This window comes from Apium graveolens, chromosome 5, assembly GCF_009905375.1.
Source record: "Apium graveolens cultivar Ventura chromosome 5, ASM990537v1, whole genome shotgun sequence".
NCBI lineage: Eukaryota > Viridiplantae > Streptophyta > Magnoliopsida > Apiales > Apiaceae > Apium > Apium graveolens.
In genome coordinates this window covers 88,722,100-88,746,617 of record NC_133651.1, presented here as the reverse complement: position 1 = coordinate 88,746,617, position 24,518 = coordinate 88,722,100, and the positions used below count along the sequence as shown (strand labels likewise).

Genomic DNA, 24,518 nt, shown 5'->3' with positions numbered 1-24,518 from the left:
GATTGAACGTCTTGGACAACTTGGTTTTGCCATGGATGGGGAGCTGAGCCAAGACTTGGTCTTGCAATCGCTTCCGAGTTCGTTCTCGCAGTTTGTTGTGAACTTTCACATGAATAAGTTGGATGTCAGCCTGCCTGAACTCCACAACATGTTGAAGACTGCGGAATTGAATTTTCCCCCTAAGAAGAGTTATGTTCTTCTAATTGGTGAAGGTTCCAATCCTAAGAAAAGGAAGAGGAACTCTTCCAAGAAGAAGAAAGTAGGTGAAGAAAAGCCGGTTCCACCAAAAGCTGAAGACCCCAAGAGCAAAGTTGTTTGCTTTCACTGTAACAAGGTGGGGCACTGGAAGAGTAACTGCAAGGTTTACCTTGCAGGATTGAAGAAGAAGAAGGGTAGTGAGACTACCGCTTCTGATTCAGGTATGTTCATTATAGAAGTGAAAATGTCATTAAATCAAATTTCTACTTGGGTATTAGATACCGCCTGTGGTTCTCAAATCTGCAATTTGTTGCAGGGACCAAGGAGAAGTAGGACTCTTGAGGAAGAGGAGGTGATTCTATTGATGGGAAATGGAGCAAGAGTTGCTACTGTAGATGTAGAATCATTTCATTTACATAGGCCTACGGGCAAGGCTATTGTTTGAAATAATTGTTATTTTGTTCCCTCGATTGTGAGGAATATTATTCCCATGTTAGACTTGGCTGGATTTTCATTTATTATTGAGAATAATGAATGTTCTATTCTTAGAGATAATATTCTTTATGGACTTGGTACTTTAAATAATGGTCTGTTTATATGTGACATAATTTACTTAAGATTGAACAAACTAATAAAAGAAAAGGGATGATGAAAATCTCACTTTATAGTGGCACTGCAGTCTCCATTTAGTAGACATGGAGAGAGGACTGCAAATTTGCTAGGAATGGTACACACAGATGTATGTGGACCAATGTCTAAGCAAGCCATGTGTGGATTTTCATACTTCATTACTTTCATAGATGGTAGATCTGGATTCAGATATGTGTTTGATGAAACACAAGTCTGAGGCCTTTGAAAAGTTCAAAGAATATAAGTATGAAGTGGAGAAACAACCAAACATAGTATTATAACTCTTCGATCAGATCGAGGTGGTGAATACTTTAATGGAGTGTTTCTAGATTATCTCAAAGTAAATGGTATAGTCTCCCAGTGGACTCCTCCAGATTGGTATCTGAAAGGAGAAATCAAACTTTGTTAGACATAGTTCGGTCCATGATGAGCTATACAAATCTTCCAGTATTCCTATGGGGTTATGTATTGGAAATCTCAGCATATTTACTGAATAAGGTGCTTTCCAAATCTGTTCCTCAAACTTCGTATGAGAAATGGAAAGAAAGGAAACCGAGTCTTAAACACGTTAAGATTTGGGGATGTCCAGCTTATGTCAAGAAAGTTGACCCAGATAAGCTAGAATATCGATCCGTAAAATATAGTTTTGTGGGATATCCTAAAGAGACTTTAGGGTATTACTTTTACACCGATCATCGGGTGTTTGTATCCAGACATGCTACCTTCTTGGAAAAGGAGTTTATCCTTGAAGGAAACAGTGGGAGCAAAATTGAACTTGATGAAGTTCAAGAAGCACAAACTACTACGGTTCAAGTGGAAACACCTGTTCTGACTGAACAACCTTTTGTGGAACAGCTCATTCATAGATCAGGGAGAGTGTCTCGCCAACCTGAGAGGTAATATGGCCTTGTCATTGAGAATGACAATGAGTTGTCGATCATTGATGATGACGACCCTGTAACCTATAATGAGGCTATGAGTAGTATTGACTCAGAGAAATGGCATAGTGCCATGAAATCCAGAATGGAATCTATGTATACGGTATACAAAAGATAGATTATAGCAGATGGACGGGTGGAGACCTATAAGGCCAGGCTTGTGGCAAAAGGATTCAAACAAAGGCAATGGATTGACTTTGATGAAACCTTTTACCTGTAGCCTTGTTAAAATCAGTTCGGATTTTTCTTGCGATTGCTGCTTACTACGACTATGAGATCTGGCAATTAGCCAGATGGTTTTCTTTCCAAGAGAAATGAAAACCTAGTGTGTAAGCTGCTGCGAACCATATGTGGTTAAAGCAAGCTTCTCGAAAGATGGAACATTCGTTTTGATGAGACAATCAAAGAGTTTGATTTTATCAAAAACGAAGATGAACCATGCGTCTACAAAAGGGTTAGTGGGAGCGCGATAACATTTCTTGTGTTGTATTGAAATAGATTTGACACACATAACAACATATCAGACCCACTCACAAAGCTACTTTATGAAAGTCACTTTGATCATCATAAAGACAAGATGGGTATTAGATACCAGAGTGATTGGCTTTAGTACAAGTGGGAGATTGAAAGGAATATGTCCTAAGTCCAATCATGTATTAGGATTTAGGAATAACTTTTTATATAATCTGTTTTGATTTCATTGATTTTAATAAAAGACTTGTTTTGTTTTTATTACGGGCTCTATCTATTTAAGTGTTTAAATTAGATATACCATAGTTTAGAGTAAAGCTTTTTATGGATTATGATGAGATCATAATAGTGAGACCTAAAAAGATGATAACTCTAAACTTAAATAGTTCCTGGTCGTATGATTACTAACTGGTAATTAATAATCCGCAGAGATCGGTACATACTATGCTTGCTTTATTATGAAGGATGTCTGTTCTCATAGACATTTGTGTGGTGACACTATATGTAATATCCGGGATATATCGTGTAATTATTTTTGCTATTATATAATTATTATGTGTGTTCAGTATCTATTCTGTGAGTTAATTGTTAAGTGTTATCTGTACTTGAATATTCAAAAATAATATTAATTGAGTATTTTAATTTTTATACGTCCAAAATAAAATATAGATAATTGTCATATCTTCCTAATTATTTTTATGTTGGTTTATGGATTTATAAGAATCATATGAAATTTCTAAAATCTTTTTCCGGGTAATTAAAATATATTTTATAAAAACGGGAACCAACCGACGTCAACCGTTGTTACGTTTTTGGAACCCGAAACTCGTTCGAGAACTCCTTCCTAACCTAATTGTAATATTCCGAGCATATTCCATGTTTCGACTTTTTCGATCCGGCTTACGGTTTGTCCTGCGCGGGTCCCGGCGCAACATTTTCGATACAATATTCGTTTCGGTAAATCAATAAAACCCGTATTTTCGATAAACGGGAGCTTTTTATTAAACTATCCCAATTATCACTTCGTAATACGTGTAACCAGGCGCTGAGACCAAGACCGCAGTACAAATTGTACTGATTTGGATAATTATCCCGAAAACCGATACCGTTTGGATCAATTTTTACAAATAAACGTACCGTTTTATATCCGGAATGATCCAACGGGATACAAATTTTCCATAATTATAAATAGCCTTTTACCGTATTTTATTTCGTATCAAAATCATTTGTAGATAGTTAATTATATAATTTTCGGAGAAAAGGCCTAATTTCTTAAAACTGTTCTAAGAATCAAACAGCAAAACGAAGGCGTTACCGATATTTGTTTTTAAAGCTTGAGTAACCAAAACGAAGGATTTGAGGTGTTCTATCAGATTCTGAGCTTTGTTTCACTGCAGAAATCAAGGTTATTTTTCTAAAAATTTATTTATTTTCGAATTTATTTTATTAAAAATATGAATTTTTGTTCGGATGATTGTTTGTATGATTTGATGATTGCATGTTGTAGAGCTTGTTTTCCTGATGATTTTCATATGTCACACGTCTGATTTGGAGTTCAATAACATGCTCAAAAGTGGGTTTAATTTTCGAATTTCAAAATTAGGGTTTATAACCCGTATGAATGTTTTCAATTGAAATTTGGGGGTTTTTGATTCAGGGGTTATTAACTGTTTATTTATAGTGGGTTGTGTTCCTTATAAAATTTGCAATCGATTGATATATAGCTCGTTAACAGAGAATGCTTGAATCGAAGGGAGTTGTGTTTTAAAAATTTGCGATGTTCGCCGGAAACCGGCGATGTTCTTGGCCAATTTCCGGCCAGAACAGGGGTGATTAGAATGTTTTGAATGCATGAACAAGTTCCTGGTGTTGTGTAGTGTTGATCTGGAGGTGTTGGTGGGGTGAGGACGCCGGGATCGTCTTCTCCGGCCACCCCCGATTTTCCGGCGACTGAAACTGCAAAATTGCAGTTTAGTCCCTGTATTTTTGGAGATGGTGAAGTTTAGTCCCTGTAGTTTGCAAAGTTTTCAAAAATAGGATTCCTGTTTATAAAATGTTTAAAAATCATATTTCCTATTTATTTTTATTATAAAAATTAATTTTTAATTTCTGAAAATTCTGAAAATTATTATTTTAATTCCGAAAATTATTTTTAATTCACAAATAAATCTGAATTAATTAGTTAATTAATTTCAGTTAATTTATAATTGATTAATTGGTCAATTAATTCGAAAATTAATTGATTAATTGATTTAATTAATTATTAATTGATTTTAATTAGTTATTTAATTAGATTTAATTATTTAAAAATGATTTAAAAATTCTGAAAAATAGTTTCGAGCTTTAAAATATTATTTTAAATTATTTCCAAGGCTCGATAATTATTCTAAAATTATTTCGGAGCCAGAATGGGCCAACCGAACCCTGTTTATTATTCCGAAATTGATCCAACGACCCGTTTTAATTCCGAAAAATGTTTTAAAAATCATTTTAAATACCCGAAAGCATATTTATGACCCGAGACTTCTTTATAGATGATATGTCATTGATTACGTGATGTATTATATGTTATACGTGACCTGTTGTTTGACTATCGGTCTATATATTCGGTGTTTACTTGGTTATTGCATAGATTTCAATCCGTTAATCGGATTTGGGTAAAACGAAGGGTAGATAGAAGTATGTGTTGAATAGAATCCTGTGAGTTGATGATTGATAGATGCTTATGATATGTGAGCAGAAGAGGGAAGGCGTAGGAAAGGGAAACAGGTAGTTGAGGAGTAAGACGATTGAGATTGAAAGCAAGTGCAGGATAGTAAGCTAATATCAGGCAAGTGTTCTGAACTCTCTCGAGATATTGTAATTCTTGACAGTCTTGTTGACATTGCAAGTGCTGTGAAGCACGGAAACCTAAATCCTGATTTCAGTTATTGTTCTTGAGCTATGAACCATATTCTTTCTAATCCATTGATTATTGTATACCCAAACAAGAACCACAAATCTACGATACTACTCCACAAATACATACAAACTAAATACCAGACACTGAACTGAATTATTATATACTCAATCCATGATATCTTATGCTTTGAAAGACCAAATCCTTGAAATCCTGAAATGTTGTTTCCTTTGTTATCCAATTCTTTCATTACCCAGCATTCAAGCTTTGAAAGTACCTTGTTGATCCTTACAAGGATTGAAATCCTTTCATTGTTAAACATTTATTGTTGTTAATGATTTCGGTTATTGTTTATTATTGCATATTCTGTTATTATGTTAGAATTGGATTGTTTTTATAAAATTGTGGACCAGATTCGTGGTCAGACCATATAATGGTCAAGTTAGGCCAATGTGTGCATTGGATCCAGTAGTTAGAGCAATGCTTGTGTGCCTTGCTCGGGGTTAGTGCGTGACTGATCAGCAACCTAACCTTGGTTTTTAAATTAAAAGTATAATATCCAATTCTAAATCATAATCCATTGTTCACTTGATATCATAAACATATTCACCTGATGATCATTATTCTCAGTTTTGTCAATGTGACTTGCTGAGCTAGTTAGCTCATTTGTGTGATGTTGTTTATATTCTTTCCAGTAAAAAGGAACCAGTTGGTAAAGAGGATCCCCAGTCCAGCGCGAGAGCTAGGGGTTCATGTTGAGAAAGCTGAGCTAGTAGGCTTCTTTTGGAATAATTTAAGTTTGTAAAAGTTTGTAATAATGTTTAATACTCAGTTTGAATTTGAAATAGTTGGGATTTGAACGGTTTGTAATATATAGTGTGTTTGGCTTGTGTGCATACTTTAACTTGTTGCGGTCCGTGGTGATTGGTAAGTTGGGTCATTACATATATTATTATTATCTTTATTATTGTTATAAGCAGGTTATAATTAAGGTGTTTGTGTGGACCCCAAACTTCTGACCCGGGTTTGGAGGGCGCCACAGGTTTGGTATCAGAGCTACAGGTTATAAGTCACTGACACAAGCCTAGGTTAACGGGAATGGGTAAAGGGTTAGGATTAGAAGTAAGACATAGGATGATAGAACGTTGAGAGGTTGAGTGTTTCAGTATATCAGGTATTAGTGTAAATTGCGTCGTGGTACGAGATTCTTATATTACGATATAATTTCAGATAGCAGAGATGGCCGACTCTTTTGTTCCCGTATCAGCTGATCATTCAGAGCCTTCAGTTGGAGCACCAGCATCGGATCCACGTCCTGTTATTCCACCAGCATTTGCTATTCTACCCCCACCGGTATTGCAGCCCGTACCATTGCAGGCTATTCCACCTCCAGGCATGAGGCCACCTGTCAGAGGACCCCCACCTGCTGATTCAGGCTTTACTAGTCATTCAGTCACAGGAGTACCTTTCCAGTTGTCTTCCTATCCTGTTCCATATCATCAGTTTGAGGCTTGCCTTATGGAGCAGCGATTCCTACAGGGTCAGATCCAGGAGTTATTGCATATCATGCGTACCAGAGAGATGGGGAGTGGTGAGAGGCGACTTAGGGAGAGGCTCCAGGCATTTCATAGAGCAGCTGCTGTGAGGATTGCTAAGGCTACACATGAGGACATCACCCCTGATTTCCTAGTGGAGTGGGCTAAGTAGGTTCTAGAGGAGCTTGAGGAGATAGGAGGTCCAGATTTGCCATGAGCCAGAGTTTCTGAGATGGAGATGCTGAGCAGTGTTGTATGGTTATGTAGTATGGATAGTAGTGTGTAGTGTGTATCAGAAGACTTTTGAGTTGTATTTATAGACTAGCAATGCTGACTAGTGAGTAGGTTGTTGTACCCTTTTTGCTTTGACTTTCGAAGCGTCTTTACGCTTGTACTACCCTAAAACTTTTGATCTATATATATCAATACCTTTTTCCTTTCCAACACTGTCATTTATTTTATCGCACCTGTTTTACCTTACCTTATTTATTGCACCAGTTATACCCTGTGATACCATGTGCCCTGTTTTCCATAACTGTTTATATTCTGTAAAGAAGCATGCAATTTATTTAGTCACAACTGTTTTCAAAAAGAAATATTTCTGTTTTGCAAAACTATTCTTTTATGTAAAAGATTGATTCAAAAGCTAAATAAGTTGATTGATTCTTTACAGAAAATGCTTCCCAGAAGAAATACCCGCACCAACACCCAGAATGAAGAAACCAACAACAATAATAACCAAGATGATACAACCCTAAATGTGAACCCAGGACCGATGGACCCAGCAATAGCCCAGATTCTTCAAATCTTGGCCCAACAAACAGTTCACCTGGCACAACAACAACAAAGACAGACCAATCCCCAGGTAACTTTCAAAACTTTTCAGGCAATAAACCCACCAGAATTCAAGGGTTCCTTAGAGCCAATTGAAGCAAATGTTTGGTTAAAGGAAATAGAAAAGGCATTTGCCTTAGTGAAAGTGAAAGAGGAACAGAAGGTTGAGTTTGCAAGTTACTATCTGAAGAATGAGGCCGCCTATTGGTGGGAAATGGTGAAGACACTGGAAGGCACAGATGTTATTAGTTGGGAAAGGTTCAAGGAATTGTTTTTAGAAAAGTATTTTCCTTAGTTTGTTCAGGATCAAATGGAGTTGAAGCTTTTAGAGTTAAAGCAAGGGAATATGTCGGTAACAGATTATGAGGGGAAGTTTGAGGAATTGTCAAGGTATGTGCCGTCGTATGTTGATACTGATAGAAAGAAAGCTAAGAGATTCCAGCAAGGCTTGAAGCCATGGATCAGGGGGAAGGTAGCTATTTTTGAATTGGATACCTATGCCGGGGTTGTACATAAGGCTGTGATCGCAGAGACAGAGAGTGAGATGTTCCAGAAAGATAAGGAAAGCAAGAAAAGGAAACTTGAGGGAAGTGAGGGTCAGTCACAAACAGGGAAGTTTCCAAATTTTAAGTAGGGCAAGTTTCAGCCAGGGAGAAATTTTAATTTCAGGAGACAAAATGCAGGAGACGGAGGCCAGGGCAATCGTCCAGCTAATGTGAATCCGCCGAATCAGTTGAGATTAACTTTTCCAGATTGTCAAGTATGTGGAAAGAAGCATGGAGGAGTTTGTAACAAGTTGAATGTGGTATGTTTTAAATGCAACCAGAAAGGGCACTACTCGAGGGAGTGCCGAAATCAGCCAGCAAGAGAGCCAGCAAATAAAGATCAACCTATCCGGAATCCAGCAGTGAAAGTTCCAGTCATTCGATTTACATGCTTTAAATGTGGGAAGCCAGGACATATGGCCAGGGATTGCAAGACACCAGCCCCAGTTAGTAATGCATTGAGAATTATGGGATCTACCCCAACAGTGAATGAGACTCCGAGGGCTAGAGTTTTTGACATGTCGGTGAAGGATGCGATCCAGGATACGGATGTCGTGGCAGGTACGCTTAATGTGAACTCTTTATGTGCCAAAGTGTTAATAGATTCGGGAGCAACTCGATCGTTTGTTTCACAAGATTTTGTTAGTAAATTAAATTGTCCAGTTGAGTGCTTAAATGAAATAATGACTGTGGAGTTAGCAAATCAAGAACGTGTAGCTGTGAATCAAGTTTGTGAGAATTGTGAGGTTGAGATTTTTGGTAGTAAGTTTTGTGTAGATTTGATACCATTTAAGTTAGGAGAATTTGATGTGATATTAGGGATGGATTGGTTATCTAAGCATGATGCTCAGATAGATTGTCGAAATAAGAAAGTGATGGTGAAAATGCCAGACGAAAGAATAGTAACGTTCAAAGGTCAGAAACAAGTAAAGAAGTTCTTAACGATGATTCAAGCCAAGAAGTTACTACGGCAAGGATGCGAGCATTTCGTAGCATACGTGATTGACAAAAGTCAGGAGCCAGCAAAACATGAAGATATCCCAGTAGTGAATGAATTTCCAGACGTATTTCCCGATGAATTGCCAGGACTTCCTCCAGATAGAGAAATTGAATTTGCGATCGACTTAGCATCTGGAACAGAACCAGTATCCAAGGCCCCGTACAGAATGGCGCCTGTTGAGATGAAAGAGCTAGCAAAGCTATTGCAGGAATTGTTAGAGAAAGCAGTAATCAGACCCAGCGTATCCCCGTGGGGTGCACCGGTATTATTTGTCAAGAAGAAAGATGGAAGCATGAGACTGTGCATCGACTATAGGGAGCTCAACAAGTTGACAATCAAGAATAAGTATCCGTTACCCAGAATTGATGATTTGTTAGACCAATTGAAGGAAGCCAAGTATTTCTCCAAGATTGATTTAAGATCGGGATATCATCAACTGAAGATCAAACCAGAAGATATACCAAAGACAGCTTTCAGAACAAGGTATGGACATTACGAGTTTTTAGTGATGTCTTTTGGATTGACCAACGCCCCAGCAGCGTTTATGGACCTGATGAACAGAATTTTCAAGGAATATTTGGACAAGTTCGTTATAGTATTTATAGATGATATTTTAATCTATTCAAAGACGGAGGAGGATCATGCGGAACATTTAAGGACAACTTTGGAGATTTCAAGGAAAAAGAAGTTATATGCTAAATTGTCGAAGTGTGAGTTTTGGCTACAAGAAGTTCAGTTCTTAGGACACATAGTCAGTAACGAAGGGATCAAAGTGGACCCGGCAAAGATCGAAGCAATTACGAATTGGGGGAGACCGAGAACACCCACTGAGGTAAGAAGTTTCTTGGGATTGGCAGGATATTATCGACGATTCGTTCAGAATTTCTCAAGGATTGCCACACCATTAACAAAGCTTACACGAAAGAATGAAAAGTTTATATGGAATAACAAGTGCGAAGAAAGTTTTCAGGAATTGAAGCGGAGATTAATCACAACACCTGTGTTGTCACTTCCAGACGATCAAGGGAATTTCGTAATTTATAGCGATGCTTCCTACAAAGGATTATGATGTGTTCTTATGCAGCACGACAAGGTGATTGCGTATACGTCAAGGCAATTGAAACCATACGAACAAAAGTATCCTACTCATGACTTGGAGCTAGCAGCTATAGTTTTTGCTTTGAAGATTTGGAGACATTATTTGTATGGAGAAAAGTGTGAGATTTTCACGGATCACAAAAGTTTGAAATATATATTTACCCAGAAGGAACTTAATATGAGGCAAAGGAGATGGTTAGAATTAATCAAGGATTATGATTGCTCGATTAATTATCATCCCGGTAAGGCGAACGTGGTGGAAGACACATTAAGTCGGAAGGAAAAGTTAAATGAGTTATCAGTACCTGAAGATATAAATAAGGAATTTCTGAAATTGGAATTGGAAATTAGAGTTTGCGAACCTGAGGAAGCGAAAGTGTACAGTATGACTTTCCAGCCGGAGTTGTTGGAGAAAATAAAGAAATGTCAGAAAGATGTAATGGATCAAGATATAAATCGTTTGGTAGGTGAAGAATTATGCACGCAGAAGGATGATCAAGGCATTTTGAGATTTTCATCTAGAATCTGGATTCCACCAGTGACGGAGTTAAAGAATGAAATTTTACAAGAAGCACATAGTTCAAGATATTCCATCCATCCAGGGAGTACCAAAATGTACAGAGATTTAAAGAAGAATTATTGGTGGCCAGATATGAAGAGAGAAATTGCGGAATGAGTTAGCAAATGTTATACCTGTCAGAGAGTTAAAGCAGAGCATCAAAGACCAAGCGGATTGCTACAGCCATTGGAGATTCCAGAGTGGAAGTGGGAACATATTACCATGGATTTCATAGTTGGATTACCAAGGACAAGGGCTAATCATGATGCCATTTGGGTTATAGTGGATAGACTTTCCAAGTCAGCTCATTTTCTGCCTATAAATGAAAGATTTTCGCTCGACAAGTTGGTCCATATGTACCTAAAAGAAATTGTAGTTCGTCATGGAGTTCCAGTGTCTATCGTATCTGATCGAGATCCAAGGTTTAATTCAAGATTCTGGAAGAGTTTTCAAGAATGTTTGGGAACAAGACTGAATATGAGTACAGCTTATCACCCCCAAACGAATGGCCAAAGTGAAAGAACGATCCAGACAATCGAGGATATGTTACGTGTTTGTGCGATTGATTTCAAAGGAAGTTGGGATGAACATTTACCTCTGGTAGAGTTTGCTTACAATAACAGTTATCATGCCAGCATTGGAATGCCACCCTATGAAGCCCTTTATGGACGCAAATGTAGATCTCCAATAAATTGGGACGAAGTAGGAGAACGCAAGATACTTGGACCTGAACTGGTACAGCAGACAAAGAAAGTTGTTGAACGTATCCAGAAAAGATTAATAGCCGCTCAAAATCGTCAGAGGAAATATGCAGACCAATCAAGGAAAGACATGGAATTTGAAGAAGGAAGCTTGGTATTACTGAAAGTATCACCATGGAAAGGACTAACGAGGTTTGGAAAGAAAGGGAAGCTAAGCCCAAGATATGTCGGACCTTTTGAGATCCTAAAGTGCGTTGGCAAAGTAGCTTACGAATTGGCGTTACCTCCACACATGGAGCACATTCACAATGTTTTTCATGTATCGATGCTCAAGAAATATAATTCAGACTCCAGGCATGTAATAGAATATGAGCCAATAGAGCTTCAGCCAGATTTATCATATGTAGAGAGTCCGATAGAGATTCTAGAGGCAAGAGAGAAAGTATTGAGAAATAAAGTGGTAAAGTTAGTAAGAGTATTGTGGAGAAACCCAAAGGTTGAAGAGTCAACCTAGGAGTTAGAAAGTGATATGAGAGAAAAGTACCCTCATTTGTTTTCTTAGAGATTCTGAGGACAGAATCCTTTTAAGGGGGGAAGGATGTAATATCCGGGATATATCGTGTAATTATTTTTGCTATTATATAATTATTATGTGTGTTCAGTATCTATTCTGTGAGTTAATTGTTAAGTGTTATCTGTACTTGAATATTCAAAAATAATATTAATTGAGTATTTTAATTTTTATATGTCCAAAATAAAATATAGATAATTGTCATATCTTCCTAATTATTTTTATGTTGGTTTATGGATTTATAAGAATCATATGAAATTTCTAAAATATTTTTCCGGGTAATTAAAATCTATTTTATAAAAACGAGAACCAACCGACGTCAACCGTTGTTACGTTTTTGGATCCCGAAACTCGTTCGAGAACTCCTTCCTAACCTAATTGTAATATTCCGAGCATATTCCATATTTCGACTTTTTCGATCCGGCTTACGGTTTGTCCTGCGCGGGTCCCGGCGCAATATTTTCGATACAATATTCATTTCGGTAAATCAATAAAACCCGTATTTTCGATAAACGGGAGCTTTTTATTAAACTATCCCAATTATCACTTCGTAATACGTGTAACCAGGCCCTGAGACCATGACCACAGTACAAATTGTACTGATTTGGATAATTATCCCGAAAACCGATACCGTTTGGATCAGTTTTTACAAATAAACGTACCGTTTTATATCCGGAATGATCCAACGGGATACAAATTTTCCATAATTATAAATAGCCTTTTACCATATTTTATTTCGTATCAAAATCATTTGCAGATAGTTAATTATATAATTTTCAGAGAAAAGCCCTAATTTCTTAAAAATGTTCTAAGAATCAAACAGCAAAACGAAGGCGTTACCGATATCTGTTTTTAAAGCTTGAGTAACCAAAACGAAGGATTTGAGGTGTTCTATCAGATTCTGAGCTTTGTTTCACTGCAGAAATCAAGGTTATTTTTCTAAAAATTTATTTATTTTCGAATTTATTTTATTAAAAATATGAATTTTTGTTCGGATGATTGTTTGTATGATTTGATGATTGCATGTTGTAGAACTTGTTTTCCTGATGATTTTCATATGTCATACGTCTGATTTGGAGTTCAATAACATGCTCAAAAGTGGGTTTAATTTTCGAATTTCAAAATTAGGGTTTATAACCCGTATGAATGTTTTCAATTGAAATTTGGGGGTTTTTGATTCAGGGGTTATTAACTGTTGATTTATAGTGGGTTGTGTTCCTTATAAAATTTGCAATCGATTGATATATAGCTCGTTAACAGAGGATGCTTGAATCGAAGGGAGTTGTGTTTTAAAAATTTGCGATGTTCGCCGGAAACCGGCGATATTCTTGGCCAATTTCCGGCCAGAACAGGGATGATTAGAATGTTTTGAATGCATGAACAAGTTCCTGGTGTTGTGTAGTGTTGATCTGGAGGTGTTGGTGGGGTGAGGACGCCGGGATCGTCTTCTCCGGCCACCCCCAATTTTCCGGCGACTGAAACTGCAAAATTGCAGTTTAGTCCCTGTATTTTTGGAGATGGTGAAGTTTAGTCCCTGTAGTTTGCAAAGTTTTCAAAAATAGGATTCCTGTTTATAAAATGTTTAAAAATCATATTTCCTATTTATTTTTATTATAAAAATTCATTTTTAATTTCTGAAAATTCTGAAAATTATTATTTTAATTCCGAAAATTATTTTTAATTCACAAATAAATCTGAATTAATTAGTTAATTAATTTCAGTTAATTTAATTGATTAATTGGTCAATTAATTCAAAAATTAATTGATTAATTGATTTAATTAATTATTAATTGATTTTAATTAGTTATTTAATTAGATTTAATTATTTAAAAATGATTTAAAAATTCTGAAAAATAGTTTCGAGCTTTAAAATATTATTCTAAATTATTTTCAAGGCTCGATAATTATTCTAAAATTATTTTGGAGCCAGAATGGGCCAACCGAACGCTGTTTATTATTCCGAAATTGATCCAACGACCCGTTTTAATTCCGAAAAATGTTTTAAAAATCATTTTAAATACCCGAAAGCATATTTATGACCCGAGACTTCTTTATAGATGATATGTCATTGATTACATGATGTATTATGTGTTATACGTGACCTGTTATTTGACTATCGGTCTATATATTCGGTGTTTACTTGGTTATTGCATAGATTTCAATCCGTTAATCGGATTTGGGTAAAACGAAGGGTAGATAGAAGTATGTGTTGAATAGAATCCTGTGAGTTGATGATTGATAGATGCTTATGATATGTGAGCAGAAGAGGGAAGGCATAGGAAAGGGAAACAGGTAGTTGAGGAGTAAGACGATTGAGATTGAAAGCAAGTGCAGGATAGTAAGCTAATATCAGGCAAGTGTTCTGAACTCTCTCGAGATATTGTAATTCTTGACAGTCTTGTTGACATTGCAAGTGCTGTGAAGCACGAAAACCTAAATCCTGATTTCAGTTATTGTTCTTGAGCTATGAACCATATTCTTTCTAATCCATTGATTATTGTATACCCAAACAAGAACCACAAATCTATGATACTACTCCACAAATACATACAAACTAAATACCAGACACTGAACTGAATTATTATATACTCAATCCATGATATCTTATGCTTTGAAAGACCAAATCCTTGAAATCCTGAAACGTTGTTTCCTTTGTTATCCAATTCTTTCATTACCCAGCATTCAAGCTTTGAAAGTACCTTGTTGATCCTTACAAGAATTGAAACCCTTTCATTGTTAAACATTTATTGTTGTTAATGATTTCGGTTATTGTTTATTATTGCATATTCTGTTATTATGTTAGAATTGGATTGTTTTTATAAAATTGTGGACCAGATTCGTGGTCAGACCATATAATGGTCAAGTTAGGCCAATGTGTGCCTTGGATCCAGTAGTTAGAGCAATGATGTGTGCCTTGCTCGGGGTTAGTGCGTGACTGATCAGCAGCCTAACCTTGGTTTTTAAATTAAAAGTATAATATCTAATTCTAAATCATAATCCATTGTTCACTTGATATCATAAACATATTCACCTGATGATCATTATTCTCAGTTTTGTCAATGTGACTTGCTGAGCTAGTTAGCTCATTTGTGCGATGTTGTTTATATTCTTTCCAGTAAAAAGGAACCAGTTGGTAAAGAGGATCCCCAGTCCAGCGCGAGAGCTAGGGGTTCATGTTGAGAAAGCTGAGCTAGTAGGCTTCTTTTGGAATAATTTAAGTTTGTAAAAGTTTGTAATAATGTTTAATACTCAGTTTGAATTTGAAATAGTTGGGATTTGAACGGTTTGTAATATATAGTGTGTTTGGCTTGTGTGCATACTTTAACTTGTTGCGGTCCGTGGTGATTGGTAAGTAGGGTCATTGCATATATTATTATTATCTTTATTCTTGTTATAAGCAGGTTATAATTAAGGTGTTTGTGTGGGCCCCAAACTTCTGACCCGGGTTTGGAGGGCGCCACACTATAGCTAGTATGTAGGTGCTTATTATGGAATAAGTTCACTGAACATGACTCGCACAGCTGAACAACTGATGGAGTTCACTCACGTGTCAGCAGTTGTTCACATAGTGATAGTTGTACAAGTATCCTTAGACTTGAGGTCATCATAGTCATCTTGTGTACACTGAACTATGCTTTGGTTTAGTTCTTAGTGTCTAGGGACAATTATTAGGGCTCTACTGGGTATAGGAATTTGTACACGAAGATATTGTATGATCAATAAAGGATCTACCCCTTCCAGTGAAGGAAGCGAATGTTCAAGGCTGATCCACTTATGCTAGTTCAGGAATCTCTGGCCAGAGTAAATGAAATTAGAAAGGAGTTTCTAATTTGCATAGAACTACGCATAGTAAATGGTAAGCAAGTGATTGAATTAGATAGGCTTGACACGAGATCCATGCCTTATATTTAATCGGGACATTGTAGGGTAGAAGGAGTTTATTGTACGGTAACTATTCACTGAATACTATTCACTGAATAGGTTCTTGATATTCTAAGCAGTGAATTCATATTATCCGGATAGTCGCGATATGCTGAGAAGTATCCCTCACGATGTAGAATAAATGTGATTAATTAATTAATCATATTTAATAAATTAGAGAATTTATATAAATAATGATAAAATAGTTTTATTATTATTTATTTCTACTACCGGCTTAATATTGAACCTACAGGGTCACACCATAAAAATAGAATGATTTAATGGTGGAGGAATTAATTAATAATGGCTAAATAATTATTTATTTGTGAAATAAATAATTAATTGGCAAATTTAATAATTGATTAAATGAGATTTAATTGATTATAAATTAATTAAGAAAAGTTCTTAATATTATTAATTAAAGGATTTAATTTTTGGAAATTAAATCAAGAGAGAGAATTATTTCTAAAGTGTTTAGAAAAAGGATTAATGATTAAAAGGTGTTTTAATTATTAATGAGAATAATAAATGGGATAATAATAATAATATTTATGGGAAAATTTCAGCTGAAAATTTTGCCTATAAATACACTATTATAGACCCTAATTTTATTCTAACCACAAAAAACCAAAAAAGTTTGGAAAACCCAATTCTTTCCACCTCCTTCCTCCTCCTTAACATCGTTTTCTTGGTGGATACCGGTGGAGTGCTTCACACTTGAGAAGCAACTGCTAAGGATCTCTGATAGTTGTCTCCGAATTATTTTAAAAGGTTAGATTCGATCCCTCGAATTTTTATTCACGATTTATATGCTTTTATTTGGATTTTGTATGTGTAAAAGTGTTTTGCCATGCCCCCGCTGCGTTTAAAATCCAACAGTGTCGATTTGTGAAAGATCAACAAGTATACTATCAAGAGCAAGTATCTATTACCTCAAATTACTGATTTACTTAGTCCGATAGAAGAGGTAAATTATTTTCTAAAATTGATTTAAGATTTGGGTATTACCCATTTGAAGATTAAACCTATGAACATATCAAAGATAATTTTCAGAACTAAGTACCGTTCTTGTATTGTCATTGAGATTAACCAATATACCTGTAATATTTGAACTCGATAGACAGAATCTTTAAAGAATATCTGGATGAGTTGTAATTATGTTACTTAAAGTCAACAGAGGACCATGCGAAGCATTTAATGACAATTGGGGAGTCAGAGAAGAAAGAAGTTGTATGTAAAGTTTACCAGATGAAAGTTTTAATGGTAAAAAGCATAAATAATTAGTGAGAAGGAGACTAAAGGAGATCCAGAAGAAATTAAAGTTATTATGAATAAAGGAAGGCCAAAAGCACCAATAAAAGTAAGAAATTTTATCATGGGCCGGTTACTATCGGAAATTTGTGCAAGATTTCTTGAAAGTTGCAATATCTTGGACGAAGCTAACCAGGAAAAGCAAGAAGTTTTGTGAAATGGAGAAGGGTGAAGGGAAAGTTTTATGGAGTTAAATGAAAGAATGGTTTCAACACCTATTTTATTAATTTAAAAGTATCAAGGAGGTTTGGTAGTTTATAGTGATGTTTCTCATTAGGGAATAGGATGTGTGTTAATGCAACACAATAAAGTTATTATATATGCATCCAGACAACCAAAACCTTATGAGCAGAAGTATCCTACCCATAATTTGGGATTAACGGTAATAATATTCGTTTTGAAAGATTTGGGAAACATGATATGTATGGAGAAAGGTGTAAGATCTATACGGGCCATAAGAGGTTGAAGTATGTATTCATGAGGAAAAGCAAAGATAGAGGAAAGCAATAACGAACATAGAAACTATACCGGAAGAATTTTCTATGGAATTTCAGAAGTTGGAATGGGGAGTCAGAGTTTATAATCCAAACAGGAGCAAGGATGGATAGTATGACCTTTCAGTCGAAGTTGTTAAGAGAAAGATAAGGAGATGTCGAAAGAAGATAATGGATCACGATGTTAGCAGTAGTGAGAGGAAATTTTTGTGCCCTAGAGAACGATCACGATATCCCCAGGTTTTCTTCCAGTACTTGGATGTTATAAGTAAAAGGGTTAAGAACTGAGATCCCACGGGAAATTCACAATATAAAGAATTTTATTTACTGAAGAAATGCCAAGACATACGAGAATTTAAAGAAAAACAGTGATAACCAAGTACAAGAAGGAAATTTCAAAATGGATTAAGAAGTGGTGGATATGTCAAAGAATTAAGACGAAGTATTGGAAGCCTAGTGGACAAGGCAGACCAAAGAGTGGTTTTACAAGAAGCGAATCGTAAAATGTACCAGTAATGTTGATAGAGAAAAGGAATGAAATTATGAGATTATGTACGGATTATTGGGAGTTTAACAAAATAGCGAATAAGAAAAGGTGACCCTTATAAAGAAATAATTACTTACAAGACCTAATTCACAAAGTATGTTACATTTCGGGGATTAATTTAAGACCCGACTTGAGAACATATCAGAGATTACGACTAAAGAGAGTTATGAGCATTACAAGCTCCGGTGATATTAGGTGAAATAATAAGTGTATCGGTTGTCTATAAGGAATTAAGGAACATGTTGTATAAGGAGTACTCAGATAAGTGAATTATATTTATTGATAACATCTGCAGCTATTCAGGGAACTATACGTTGAGTCTTCAAGAATGAAATTTTGACTAAGGTTAACAAAAGATTCCGAATTAATCCATTAACAACTACCTAAGCAAAGCCGTATGATAACAGATGCATGATGCCGACAGAAAGGATTGGATGTAATTAAGACCACCGAGGAATTAATAAATGAATTGAAAAAAAATGGAATCTGAAGTCCAAATACTTAAAGGTGATAATCCGTGAATCTATGAGATTATTTTGCAGCCCTAACTGATGAAAAAGAGTAAGAAATGTTTAAATGTTTGGAAACCAAGTTGAAAACGAGCACCACCTATCATCCTTAAACGAATAGTCAAAGTGAGGAAGCGATTCAGGAAAACAAGATATGTGGAGAGGTTGAGTTTTAAGGAAAATTGGGATGATCATTTATCATCAATGTCAGCTTTGGAATGCTACTTTACCAAGCCTTATGTGGACGCAAGTGTAGGTCCCCACTGTATTGAGATAAAATGGGAAAAAGGAAGTTGTTAAATTCTACGATAATTCAGCACACCAGGGGCGTAGTGTTATTGATTGAAGAAGTTTGGGATAGACAAAGCCCGAAGGTGGATTTGTATCGAGAGATTGTATGGGTATAGAAATAGGATTATTAGTGTTAGTAAAAGTTTTACTTTAAAGAAGGTTGGATAGATCTGAATAGAGAGGACAAGTTGAGTCATAAATTTAGTAAACCATTTGAGGTATCGATAAATATTGATAAAGTTATTCATGAGTTGATATTACCGTCACAGCAGTGTGTACATGTAATATGTTTGGCCTGTTATGGTCAAAGCGATAAGTATCCGATTTAAATTCAGTGATTAATTAGGAGCTAATGGGCTCTTGTCCAAGTTTGTTCTGCATATAGTAATCGATTCAAATTCTTGATCGTTAAAGGCGAGTCCTTGGGAAATAAATGTATATCTATGGTGATTATATTTGAAAGCCTCGAGTAGAAGAGTCTGCTTGGAAATTAGGGTCAGATATGCTTGACAAATATCCTCACTTGTTTAGTTAGATCAGATTCTGAGGACATAATCTTTTAAGGGGGGAAGGATATAGCGACTCGTGTATTGTTGAATTATTTAAATATTTAATTATAGAAATTATTAAATAAATAAAATATGTGTGTTGGTTTTGACCGCTATGTGTTGTTTGATTATTATCCATATGTGATTTATGGTATACCGGGTTGTCCGCGTGATTAATTATGGGATTGTATTGAATTGTTTGTACTTTTAAAAGTGGATTTAGTGCAAATTTATTTGCATAAATATTGGGAATGTCTCTAAAATTGTTTTTATGACTTTATAGTTACAATAATTATTTTTTTAGGATTTTATAAAATTGAGAAATCAATATTTCATTAATTATTTAATTATAAATGATTTTTCAGAGTGTGTTTAATGGTAAAATCCGTATTTAAATATGGAAATCTTCAAAAATCATGAAACTTATATTTTATTTATTTCATATTATTTTGAGAATTTTAAAATTATTTTGGTAATTTTAGGTTTAATTTTTATCCGCGCGTTATTTCGTTTTATTGATAAAAGCGGGTATAAGTGGCATCCCAGAAATTGTGTTAAAACTTCAAAAATTTTGTTTTCATTTACTCCGGAATATTTCTAGCATTTTAGGATTATTATTATAATTTATCGAATTTGTTTTAAAAATGACCCGGTTCGTTAATTTCAGAATTCGTGGTGATTATCGGGTCCCCGGGTATTCAGGGACACGTGTTAACATCTAATAAAAGATTTTAACACGTATCCATTTAAAAGACACGTGCGGGCTACAGATTAACCCCCAAAACATCATCTCTTTCTCCTCTGTATCGTCTCAATCTCTCTTACTCGTCTCAGTCCCTCTTCCTTGCAATATTCCCTGTTCTTCCTTTCTTTTTCCGCTCCTTTCTCCGTTTTCTTCTCCTGGTCGCGGCTTTCTTTTCCGGCTGATTTTCCGATAATTGCCGTTTGTTCCTGATGATTCCAGTTCGGTGAATATATATATATCCGTATGTATATGTGCGTATCTGTGTGTGCTATTACGTGTGTGTGGTTGTCAGTTGAGATTTTGAGTGTTGTGGTGGTGTTTTGCTGCCTGTTTCTGTGTTCTTCCGGCCACGATGGTTGGCCCGTGTTTGGCGCGTGTATACGCGCGTGTTGCCATGTTCATTTCGGGAATTTTAATTATTTTATTTAATTCTGCAGGTGTTTAATTAATTGGTTTCATGAAAATAACATATATTTGTTACGAGGAAGTATGGATATAATCGGTGGAATTCGTGTAGGATGTTCGTTATAAATGAAAACCCGCGAATTCTGCTGCCGTCGGCGATGAGCCTCGGCGAGCCGACGGTGGACGGTGATGAATTTATTCTGAGTCCTAATTTTTATAAAATAAATAAATATAAAATGCGAATAATAATTAGTAATATTATTGAATTGGTGACTGGGAAAGTATGGATGCTGGTTGTTGTGATTATGGATTGTTGTGATGAATTGACGTCGATGATGTGTCGACGGGTAGTATGATAAACAAAGGAAACGCTGCCCGATTTTCGGGAACTGAGCTACGTAAATACAAAAATGTACCCGATGATTATCGGGATGTTGAGTGACTATATCTATATATATGTGTGTGTTTTATATGAAACTTGAATGTACGATGTAATGAAATATTTTGCCAAATCGATAACCCTGATTTCGTAAAATAAAGAGTATATATATATATATTTTCTGAAAACAAACACCAAACCGATTTCTCGAGAACTTGAACCCTGACTATGGGATATGTTATTATGTTGTACTAATGTATATAATTACGAGTCGGGTTTGAATATTTATGGGTAGAATTGGTGTCGAGAATATATCAAGCATACCTAAACGTCTAACGTAGGGTATTTCAACCCTGTAGGTTATAGTTGGAAACCTAGAAGTGGACATTGGACTAAAGATGACCTAGTAGGCAGTCGACGAGCTCAGTAGAGTTTCAACAGAAAAACCTGAGTGTCGAAGTCGAATCCAATGGGATCTAATGGTTGGACGTTAGAGCCAGAGCAGCAGAGTCGACTCAGAGTTGATCAGTAATAGTTGTAAAGCCTGTAAGGCAAGTATTTCTAAACTTTTCTCCAAAATACATCGCAAATATTTTCGAATTGTTTCATAACATGTCGTTATTATGCAAGATAACTCCTGTTTTAAATTGCAAGTGCTTTAGACTATTTACCTTTGAACCCTGATTTTTCTTGATCTTGAGCCGTAAGCCTTATTCTTTGTAAACCATCCTTTGTTAATCCTCAAGATACCAAATCACACAAATATGATACTACTCCCCAAATGTATAACTACCAAACACTGGAAGAAAATTGTTTGAAAACACAGAAACTTTTATACTCCAGCCATTCTTTAAAACATCAAAGAACTATACCTCGAAAAATCACTATTTATCTAATACCTGATTCTTTACCGATTGAAAGCCGTTTCTTTTACATACCCCGATATACCCTTGTAATATCTATGAGTTTCCTTACGTTTTATTCAAATGTTTAATCATCATTGATTATGATCTTGTGTTATCGAATTATATTGTTTATCGTATTGAACTGCTTTGGGATTGGATAGTTTTTTATATGTGGACCAGATTCGTGGTCAGACCATACCAATGGTCAAGTTAGGCCAATGTGTGCCTTGGATCCAGTAATTAGAGCAGTGCTGTGTGCTTTGCTCAGGGTTAGTGCATGACTGATCAGCAGCCTAACCTTGGTTTTAAAACTTAAAATGACAATTCTAATGATTAGTTAAAAAGAAACTGGATTCCTCTGAATCATTTCATTTGATTATTGCTTAACCTCAGTTATCCTTATTAAGACTTGCTGAGCTAGTTAGCTCACCCTTGCGATTCTTTTATATATTTTACAGTTGAAAAGAATATGGATGATAGTGAAGTCCTCAGTCCAAAAGTACGGGCTAAGGTTCCAGTTGAGTTGGATCGAGCTAGCAGAAGCTTCATACGGTAGAGAGATAGTCAGATTGTAAGAATGATTTTATTATCAGTTGTAAAGTTAAATTAGTTGGGATTTGGTACAATGTAATAAATTAAGGTTGTGGCTTGTTTTCATACTTTAACCTGTTGCGATCCGTGGTTTTGTGAAGCAGGGTCATTATAAATAATATTTCTTATACAGGTGTATGTATATTATGTGTGGTGTGGACCCCAAACTTTTGACCCGGGTTTGGAGGGCACCACATATGTGCTTGTCATCAGTGGTCATTAAAGTTCACTGACGGACTCTTTTATTCTCACGGTTTATTTGTTTGTGTTTCAGGTACTTAGTACAATGGGTGCAGCAACACGAACGAAAGCCTTGATGGATTTTTCTCAACCTAAGATCAATGACATTCAATCTAGCATTGTCCGACCAGCTATCACAGCTAATACCTTTGAGATCAAGCCCGACATAATTCAATGGGTGCAGAATTTAATCCAGTTTAGGGGTTCTCCAACTGAAGATCCCAATATGCACATTAGGGATTTCATTGAGATCTGCGACACCTTCAAGTTCTAAGGTATTTCTGAAGATGCTGTGAAGCTGAGACTGTTCCCATTCTCTCTGAAGGACAAGGCTAAGAGCTGGTTACACTCTCTACCAGGTGGTTCGATTACTACTTGGGAAGATCTTGCTTTGAAGTTTCTTACTAAATTCTTTCCTATGGCGAATACAGCTGCACTCAGGAATGCTATTACTCAATTTGCGCAGCAAACGGGAGAATCACTATGTGAAGCTTAGGAGCACTACAAGGAGATGCTTGGGAAGTGTCCTCATCATGAAATGCCTGATTGGATGATCATCAATTGTTTTTACAATGGGTTGGGAGCACAGTCCAGACCCATGCTCGATGCAGCATCAGGCGGAGCATTATGGGCAAAGAGCTATGAGGAAGCTTATGATCTAATTGAACTGATGTTTGCTAATGAATATCAGTATCCAACCCAGAGATGTCCACAGGGCAAGGTAGCAGGAGTTTTTGAAGTGGAAACAACTACGGCTATCATTGCTCAACTAAAGGCGTTATCTATGAAGATCGATTCTCTGGCTAACTATGGTGTTAAACAGATAATTAGTGTTTGTGAGCTGTGTGCAGGTCCGCATATGACGGAGCAATGCGCTATATCTCGTGACTCAGCTCAGTTTGTGAGCAACTTTCAGAGATAGAAGCAACCAGTTCTAGACACTTATCATCCTGACAACTGGAATCATCCTAACTTCAGCTGGAGTAACAATCAGAATGTGATGCAACAGCCATTCCAGCGGTTTGGAAATAAGCTATTCAACCCTCCTGGTTTTCAGCAACAAATTACACCAAAACAACAAACTCATGGTGCATGTCTATCTTCAAATGAAAAATCTGAATTGGAGGAGTTGCGACTTATGTGCAAAAACCAGGCTCTTATATGCCAAAGCCAGGCTGTTTCTATCAAGACTCTGGAGAACCAAATAGGGCAAATTGTTAATGCCTTATTGAATCGACCACCAGGAACGCTTCCTAGTGATACAGAATTAAATCCAGGCAAGAGGGAGGTTGAAGAATAGGTGAACGCCATCACCTTGAGGTCTGGAAAGGTCGCAAGCCACCAAATTCAGCAAGACGAGGAGCCTGAAAAATCTCAAGTTTCAGAAAATGCAGTTGTGGCTGAAGAAGAAGTGTAGAAGGAAGCAGATGTGGAACCAAGGAAGACTACTGTGGAACATACTCCTCCTGAGGGTAATACAGGGGAGAAACATATCTATCCTCCATCTCCTTTTCCTAAGAGGCTGCAGAAGAAAAAGCTGGATAAGCAATTTGAGAAGTTTTTGGAGGTGTTCAAGAAACTTCATATCAATATACCTTTCGCTGAAGCTCTTGAACAGATGCCTAGCTATGTGAGGTTTATGAAAGGTATTCT

General features: G+C 36.1%; 1 non-coding gene across 1 annotated transcript; it reads right to left on the bottom strand.

Annotated features, from left to right (window-relative positions):
* Nucleotides 1-23,298: 23,298 nt before the first annotated feature.
* Nucleotides 23,299-23,405, bottom strand: LOC141663239 (small nucleolar RNA R71). Its single transcript, XR_012551317.1, has one exon. It is a non-coding gene; the product is annotated as a small nucleolar RNA R71 (small nucleolar RNA).
* Between the last annotated feature and the right edge of the window lie 1,113 nt (nt 23,406-24,518).